We start from the raw sequence: 10025 nt of genomic DNA, 5'->3' as shown, positions 1-10025 counted from the left end.
GATCGTTACCAACTGTAATGACCAGCCGACGCTAGAGTTCGAGAGGGGAATTGGGGGCGAGATCAGAGAAGGGAGTAGGTGAGGGAGAGAGCTGAGGGAGAGGGGATTGATCTATTTCACATCCATCGTATCCTGCCCAGAGAGAGCAACATCCCTTAATAGTTCTGACCTCGGGCCACACTCACTCACTTACATGGGCCGTGGCCCAACAACTCTTGTTGCACCATCGTGCACTCGTTGTACGCTTCAGGGTTCAGTTACCTGATGAACCTAAACCTGAAGGTGTTACAGGGATAAACTTCTGTACATAGCTACAAGTTTGGGTTGTTTACCGTGCATGTATAATTGCTATGGACAGTTAAAAATCTGCTATGTATATAGATAGTTCATCGTGCATAGAAGAACATTTATTATTGCTATGTACATCAGTTTGGTAAACTAAGATCCACCATCACCGCCACCTCCTGACCCCTCCTCCCCGTGCGGCGGCACCGCGCCGCACTTGGGCAACCCTGCCGGCCGCCTCCAGTCGCCACCAGCGGTCCCCACCTCCTGCCGCCATCGCTGAGGGCGTCGCAGGCTAAGCCTGTGGTCCGCGGCGGCGGCGCAAGCAATCCTCCTCGGCCCGCGATTGGATCTGGGTGGTGGCGTTCTACTCCGGCCGGATCAAGGGCGGCGGTGCAGGCCGGCAGCGACCAGGGTCGGCGTGCTGGAGTCGGCGACATCGAGATCTCCGCGACGGTGGCTAGGGCGCCCGATCTGGGCCCTGATGGGCTTCAACGGGCCGCTCCACACACTGTTGTGCATCTTCGCTGATACGGCAACGTCAAGCGGCTTCTAGGCTAGACCTGCAACACGAGGACGTCGGGGGCTCCTGATATGTCTCCAACGTATCTATAATTTTTTATTGTTCCATGCTATTATATTACTCGTTTTGGATGTTTATGGGCTTTAGTTTACACTTTTATATCATTTTTGGTACTAACCTACTAACCGGAGGCCCAGCCCGTATTGCTGTTTTTTGCCTATTTCAGTGTTTGAAGAAAAGGAATACCAAACGAAGTCCAAACGGAATGAAACCTTCGGGAGCGATCTTTTAGAACAAACGTGATCTAGGGGACTTGGAGTGCAAGTCAAGAAGCAATCGAGGAGGCCACGAGGGTGGAGGGCGCCCTCCCCCCCCCCCTACTGGGCGCGCCCCCTATCTCGTGGGCCCCTCGGGCGTCCACCGACCTACTTCTTCCTCCTATGTATACCCATGTACCCCAAAAACATCAGAGGCGACCACGAAAAACTATTTCCACCACTGTAACATTCTCTATCCACGAGATCCCATCTTGGAGCCTTCGTCGGTGCTCCGTTGGAGGGGGAATCAACCACAAAGGGCTTCTACATCAACACCATAGCCTCTCCGATGAGTTGTGAGTAGTTTACCACAGACCTTCGGGTCCATAGTTATTAGCTAGATGGCTTCTTCTCTCTCTTTGAATCTCAATACCATGTTCTCCTTGATCTTCTTGGAGATCTATTCAATGTAACTCTTTTTGCGGTGTGTTTGTTGAGATCCGATGAATTGTGGGTTTATGATCAAGTTTATCTATAAGAAATATTTGAATCTCCTCTGAATTCTTTTATGTGTGATTAAGTTATCTTTGCAAGTCTCTTCGAATTATCAGTTTGGTTTGGCCTACTAGATTGATCTTTCTTGCAATGGGAGAAGTGCTTAGCTTTGGGTTCAATCTTGCGGTGTCCTTTCCCAGTGACAGTAGGGGCAGCAAGGCACGTATTGTATTGTTGCCATCGAGGATAAAAAGATGGGGTTTATATCATATTGCATGAGTTTATCCCTCTACATCATGTCATCTTTCTTAATGCGTTACTCTGTTCTTTATGAACTTAATACTCTAGATGCATGTTGGATAGCGGTCGATGTGTGGAGTAATAGTAGTAGATGCAGGCAGGAGTCAGTCTATTTGTCACAGACGTGATGCATATATACATGATCATGCCTAGATAAATCTCATAATTATTCACTTTTCTATCAATTGCTCGACAGTAATTTGTTCACCCACCGTAATACTTATGCTATCTTGAGAGAAGCCACTAGTGAAACCTATGGCCCCCGGGTCTATTTTTTATCATATAAGCTTTCAATCTACTTTTATTTGCATCTTTACTTTTCCTATCTATATCATAAAGTACCAAAAATATATTTATCTTATCATATTATCTCTATCAGATCTCACTTTCGCAAGTGGCCGTGAAGGGATTTACAACCCCTTTATTGCGTTGGTTGCGAGTTCTTGTTTGTTTGTGTAGGTGCGTGGGACTTTTGAGGAGCCTCCTACTGGATTGATACCTTGGTTCTCAAAAACTAAGGGAAATACTTACGGTACTATTGCTGCATCACCCTTCCCTCTTCAAGGAAAACCAACGCAAGCTCAAGACGTAGCAAGAAGGATTTCTGGCGCCGTTGCCGGGGAGGTCTTTGCTCAAGTCAAGACATACCAAGTACCCATCACAAACTTATCTCCCTCGCATTTACATTATTTGCCATTTGCCTCTCGTTTTCCTCTCCCCCACTTCACCCTTGCCATTTTATTCGCCCTCTCTTTCCCAATCTCCTCTCTCTTTCACTTGCCCTTTGTGTGCTTGTCGCCATGGCTAGTCCTCCTATTATCGTTAATACTCCCGATCATGAAGTTCTTAATTTTAAACAAAGGGAGGGAGAAAATTTAAAGGATTCTTGGCATAGAATTTGCAATGCTCAGAGTAGATCTACTAGGAAGCAATCCACTTCCGTTCTTCTTTGCAATTTTTATGTGGGCATTACTCCTTGGAATAGATATATTCTTGATACCATTACCGGAGGGAACTTCTTGGGTAGCCACACTTTTGATGCTTATAATTCCATGTTAGATTTGTTTGGTCCACCCCCCTCTTTTGGTTAATGGAACTATCTTAACTTTGGAACATGTGATGCAAAGGCTTGAAATTATTGAAAATAAAGTTGCCACTGTTGAGTTAATTGAAAATTTGGATAAAAATATCCACAATCAAATTACCCAATATGGATCTAGGGTTGGAGTTACTTTGAATTTTTTTAAAGAAAAAGAACCTATAGTTAATGAAAGAATAGATCTTGATTCTACAAGAATTGGTAAACTGGAGGACATTATCACCAATTTAGGGTCTGCCTTTTCATCTGTGAAAAATACCCCAACACCTCCTACCAAAATTGCCAAGGTCATGTATGTTCCTAAAAATAAGGGTGAATCTTCCAGTAAAGGAAGTGTTGATCTCAAATCAATTAGTGTTCACCCCAATTTTCTTGCTATCATTAAGGAACCTTTTGCTACAAATGAATTACTTGATTTCCTACCTACGAGCTTAATCATCACTAAAAAGAAAGAAACTCCTAGGGATTATAAGTGCTCTATTGAAGAATTGAGTGTCAAAGATGGCACTACTTAGATCTATCCTCGCTTTTATGCCTAGCTAGGGGCGTTAAACGATAGTGCTAGTTGGGAGGCAACCCATTTTTATTTTATTTTATTGTTTATTGTTTCTGTTTAGTAATAAATTTTGCATCTAACTTCTGTTTAGATGTGTTCCTATGTTTTAATTAGTGTTTGTGCCAAGTATGGAACCTATAGGATAACCTATGGTGATAGTTAATTTGATTCTGCTGAAAAACAGAAACTTTGCACGCACGAAAATAATTTTAGTAATTCACAGAAACGTGATTTTGCGTTGATTATTTTTGCTGTAGATCAATAGACAAATTGCCCAGGACTTCCTATTTTGGTAGGAGTTTTAGAGTTCCAGAAGTATTCGAGAGTTACAGATTTCTACAAACTGTTCTGTTTTTGACAGATTCAGTTTTTCGTGTGTTCTTTGCTTATTTTGATGCATCTATGGCTAGTATGTAAGGGTATGAACCATAGAGAACTTGGAATACAATAGGTTTAACACAAATATAAATAAAGAATTAGTTCATTACAATACCTTATGTGGTGGTTTTTCTTTCTTTCACTAACGGAGCTTATGAGATTTCCTGTTGAGTTTTGTGTTGTGAAGTTTTCAAGTTTTGGGTAAAGATTTGATGTACTGTGGAATAAGGAGTGGCAAGAGCCTAAGCTTGGGGATGCCCATGGCACCCCAAGATATTCAAGAATAGCCAAAATCCTAAGCTTGGGGATGCCCCGGAAGGCATCCCCTCTTTCGTCTTCGTTTATCGGTAACTTTACTTGGAGCTATATTTTTAGTCGCCACATGATATGTGTTTTGCTTGGAGCGTCTTGTATGATATTTGCTTTTTAGTTTTCCACAATATCCTAGATGTACACACCTTTTAGGAGAAGCCCACTTGATTAGAATTTATTAGAAGACTCTATGTGCTTCACTTATATCTTTTGAGCTAGATAGTTTTTGCTCTAGTGCTTCACTTATATCTTTTAGAGCACGGCGGTGGCTTAATTTTGAAGAAATTGTTGATCTCTCATGCTTCACTATTATTAATTTGAGAGTCTTTTAGAACAGCATGGTATTTGCTATGGTTATAAATTTGGTCCTAGAAGGATGAGCATCCAAGTTGGGTATAATAAAAACTATCATAGAAAGTGCATAAAACACTAGGATCAATTTGATGCTTGATAATTGTTTTGAGATATAGAGGTGGTAATGTTAGAGTCATGCTAGTGGGTAATTATGAAATTGAGAAATACTTGTGTTAAAGTTGGCAAGTCCCGTAGCATGCACGTATGGTAAAAGTTGTGTGACAAATTTGTTGCATGAGGTGCTTTTTTGATTGTCTTCCTTATGAGTGGAGGTCGGGATCGCGCGATGGTTAACTCCTACCAACCCTTCCCCTAGGATCATGCGTAGTAGTACTTTGCTTCGAGGGCAAGTAGACTTTTGCAATAAGTATATGAGTTCTTTATGACTAATGTGAGTCCATGGATATACGCACACTCACCCTTCTACTTTGCTAGCCTCTATTGTGCCGCGCAACTTTCGCCGGTATCATGAACCCATTATTTACCTTCCTCAAAACAGCCACCATACCTACTTATTATGGCATTTCCATAGCCATTCCGAAATATATTGCCATGCAACTTTCCACCGTTCCGTTATTATGACACGCTCCATCATTGTCATATTGCTCTTTGCATGATCATGTAGTTGACATTGTATTTGTGGCAAGGCCACCCTTATAATTTTCATACATGTCACTCTTGATTCATTGCATATCCCGGTACACCACCGGAGGCATTCATATAGTCATATTTTGTTCTGAGTGTTGAGTTGTAATTCTCGAGTTGTAAATTAATAAAAGTGTGATGATCTTCATTATTAGAGCATTCTCCCAAGTGAGGAAAGGACGATGAAGACTATGATTCCCCCACAAGTCGGGATGAGACTTCGGACTTTAAAAAAAAGAGGCCAAAGAGCCCACGAAAAAAAGGCCAAATAAAAAAAAGAGAAAGGCCAAATAAAAAAATAATAATAAATGAGAGAAAAAGAGAGAAGGGACAATGCTACTATCTCTTTTCCACACTTGTGCTACGAAATAGCACCATGATCTTCATGATAGAGAGTCTCTTGTGTTGTCACTTTCATATACTAGTTGGAATTTTTCATTATAGAACTTGGCTTCTATATTCCAATGATGGGCTTCCTCAAAATGCCCTAGGTCTTCGCGAGCAAGCGAGTTGGATGCACACCCACTTAGTTTCTTTTGTTGAGCTTTCATACATTTATAGCTCTAGTGCATCTGTTGCATGGCAATCCCTACTCACTCACATTGATATCTATTGATGGGCATCTCCATAGCCCGTTGATACGCCTAGTTGATGTGAGACTATCTTCTCCCTTTTTGTCCTCACAACCACCACCATATACCACGATAGTGCTATGCCCATGGCTTGCACTCATGTATTGCGTAAGAGTTGAAAAAGCTGAAGCACATTAAAAAGTATGAACCAATTGCTTGGCTGAAACCGGGGTTGTGCATGATGGGAGTATTTTGTGTAATGAAAATGAAGCATGGCCTAACTATATGATTTTGTAGGGATAAGCTTTCTTTGGCTATGCTATTATGATAGGACATGATTATTTGTTAGTATGCTTCGAAGTATTACTATTTTTTATGTTTTATAAGCTTTTATCTTGAATCATTTGGATCTGAACAATCATGCCACAATAAAGAAAATTACATTGAGAATTATGCTAGGTAGCATTCCACATCAAAAATTCTGTTTTTATCATTTACCTACTCGAGGACGAGCAGGAATTAAGCTTGGGGATGCTTGATACGTCTCCAACGTATCTATAATTTTTTATTGTTCCATGCTATTATATTACCCGTTTTGGATGTTTGTGGGCTTTACTTTACACTTTTATATCATTTTTTGGACTAACCTACTAACCGGAGGCCCAGCCCGTATTGCTGTTTTTTTCCTATTTCAATGTTTCAAAGAAAAGAATACCAAACGGAGCCCAAACGGAATGAAACCTTCGGGAGCGATCTTTTTGGACCAAACATGATCCAGAGGACTTGGAATGCAAGTCAAGAAGCAATCGAGGAGGCCACGAGGGTGGAGGGCGCCCCCCCCTACTGGGCGCGCCCCCTATCTCGTGGGCCCCTCGGGCGTCCACCGACCTACTTCTTCCTCCTATATATACCCATGTACCCCGAAAACATCATAGGCGATCACGAAAAACTATTTCCACCATCGTAACCTTCTCTATCTGTGAGATCCCATCTTGGAGCCTTCGCCGGCGCTCCGCCGGAGGGGGAATCAACCACGGAGGGTTCTACATCAACACCATAGCCTCTCCGATGAGTTGTGAGTAGTTTACCACAGACCTTTTGGTCCATAGTTATTAGCTAGATGACTTCTTCTCTCTCTTTGAATCTCAATACCATGTTCTCCATGATCTTCTTGGAGATCTATTCGATGTAACTCTTTTTGCGGTGTGTTTGTCGAGATCCGATGAATTGTGGGTTTATGATCAGTTTATCTATGAGAAATATTTGAATCTCCTCTGAATTCTTTTATGTGTGATTAAGTTATCTTTGCAAGTCTCTTTGAATTATTAGTTTGGTTTGGCCTACTAGATTGATCTTTCTTGGAATGGGAGAAGTGCTTAGCTTTGGGTTCAATCTTGCAATGTCCTTTCCCAGTGACAGCAGGGGCAGCAAGGCACGTATTGTATTGTTGTCATCGAGGATAAAAAGATGGGGTTTATATCATATTTCATGAGTTTATCCCTCTACATCATGTCATCTTTCTTAATGCGTTACTCTGTTCTTTATGAACTTAATACTCTAGATGCATGTTGGATAGCGGTCGATGTGTGGAGTAATAGTAGTAGATGCAGGCAGGAGTCGGTCTACTTGTCACGGACGTGATGCCTATATACATGATCATGCCTAGATAATCTCATAATTATTCACTTTTGTATCAATTGCTCGACAGTAATTTGTTCACCCACCGTAATACTTATGCTATCTTGAGAGAAGCCACTAGTGAAACCTATGGCCCCCGGTTCTATCTTTTATCATATAAGCTTTCAATCTACTTTTATTTGCATCTTTACTTTTCCTATCTATATCATAAAATACCAAAAATATATTTATCTTATCATATTATCTCTATCAGATCTCACTTTTGCAAGTGGCTGTGAAGGGATTGACAACCCCTTTATTGCGTTGGTTGCGAGTTCTTGTTTGTTTGTGTAGGTGCGTGGAACTTTTGAGGAGCCTCCTACTGGATTGATACCTTGGTTCTCAAAAACTGAGGGAAATACTTACGCTACTATTGCTGCATCACCCTTCCTCTTCAAGGAAAACCAACGCAAGCTCAAGACGTAGCAGCTCCGTCCCTGGGCGCGGCGACGATGGCCATGTCCTTCGCCAGAGGCGGTCGGCCTGATGCAGATCTCGAGATCCATCATCTAGCTCTGGCTACAAGTTGGGAAGACATTGTTGACGGTGAAAACCGAGCCGATGGCAGGCGATGGCGGTGTTCTGTGTCGTTACCTTGATGAAGCATCGTCGCGTGACTAATGTCGACCCACTCGTGCTGCACCGGGGGAAACCCTAGGATCTGGCCAGATCGGACGATGGCGGTACTGCAATGTCATTTTCTCTCTTGTGAGCATCGTTTGTGGAGCAGCGCTGGAAGATAGAGGCATGAGGTGGAGCGGCTTCATCTTGCATGGAGATTTCAGTGGAGATGTCAAGTCATGCCTGGCCGACAGGTGCTACGCTGTGTCATGTCTGGTTGGAAGGTGCTACGCACGATAGATCTTCCAGAATCTTCACATCTGCATGGATGAGCGTGGGGTGGTGGCGCCATTGGGCGCCGTGGTGGCGTCAACGGATGGAAGGACTGGCAAGAATGATTTAGATCTCTCTCCTGAAGATGGGTCAGCGGCCGATGAAGATGGCACCGTCTAGAACGTATGCATGTGGTGTACGCTTTAGGTCTGCTGCACCGGTAGTTGATTTTGATACGTTATGTGGACGGATCAGCGACGACATCGAATTTAGATATGGGGAGTGAGAGCACTCCACATTATCAAGTTTTGTAGGCGTGAGTGGTGAGTTCGGGTGGCTTGATGTATGTTCTTGTTAGACCTTTGTGAAATAATAAATAAAGATGGACGTATGCATCGATTGATGCAGAGGCGGGGTCATAACCTCCTTTTCCAAAAAAATGTACAACAGTTTGGTAAACAACACAATTTTTGTGTTTGGTAAATCTGCTACGTATAGCAGTTTGGTAAAAAATCTGTTGTCCATAGCAATTATTGGTTGCTATTTGATTCATGCTATTTCAATGGACATTGGGCAGGTTTATATCAATCTATTATTGTTTCAATGTTGCATTGTAGATGGACAACAAGCAAAAGAGGCTAATATTTGCGGTTGTGTCATATATGCTTGTCTCGATGATGACATTGGTAGTCCAGTCTAGAAAAAAAAAGGGCGTGTTGTCATATGTTATGTGCCAATAGATAAGAGCCGTTGATATATGCTATGTCCAGCGCTCGACGCGATGATGCATATGCCCAAACACACCCTTAGGTGGCATTTGGTTCACGTGCAAGGTTACCTGCCTAAGAATATCCTTAACCAGGTGTTGGGGATAGCCAATTTTGGTTGTTTGGTTGGGAGGGATTAGGTGAGTTGGATAACCATATTATTTTGTTTGATAGGGAGGATAGATGTGGCTAAGGACAACCATTTGTGTGTTTGGTTGAGAGGATGAAAGAATGGATGATTGTTGCACATGCAATTTTGTTTGAGGTGGTAAGGTTACCCCTATGATATGTAATTTTAGCACCATAAATATATCAAATATGGGCCCAACTTTGATTTCGAAATTTAGAAGTAAACTTTAACATCACAGGCCAACATAACATGTCAACAACAATAATTTCAAAAATAGGAATTAAGGTGTAACTTCATAATCCAACATCATAGATAAGTAGCAACTATACATAACAAACTAGTGTGCATGAGATGATGATATGAAACAACACATCATCATATCTAAGTTATACAATCCATAGTTCATAGTTTTATTGACAAGGGTGTGTTTGTTTAGGAATGTATCTGGTGCACCCGCATTTGTGGTGTTACCGGTGCACCGGATGCCATAGAGTATTTTAAAAAATCTGAAAAAAATCTAGCATGTTAACGCCATATAAATGTACGATGCCACAAAATTTTATATAAAAATTTGAAATACTTTTAAGATACAAAAAAGATAAATTTGACATCAGTGTGATAATGGATCAAATCTAAAGCCCAAGTTATATTATGTACTATTCGGTGTCGAATTTGTCATTTTTGTTGTTCGAGTTATGTTTCAAATTTTGACTTGAAATTTTACGATAACCTACACCGATGTTGTGTAAGTTTGCTATTTTTTTCATTTTTTAAAATATTTTTAAAACACAATATGAGTTCGGTGCACCAGTAGCACCTCAAACTCCGATGCACCAGATAG

The sequence above is a fragment of the Triticum dicoccoides genome, chromosome 3B (assembly GCF_002162155.2).
Source record: "Triticum dicoccoides isolate Atlit2015 ecotype Zavitan chromosome 3B, WEW_v2.0, whole genome shotgun sequence".
Lineage (NCBI taxonomy): Eukaryota > Viridiplantae > Streptophyta > Magnoliopsida > Poales > Poaceae > Triticum > Triticum dicoccoides.
The sequence above is the reverse complement of the archived record's forward strand: the minus strand, read 5'-3'. Positions refer to the sequence as shown.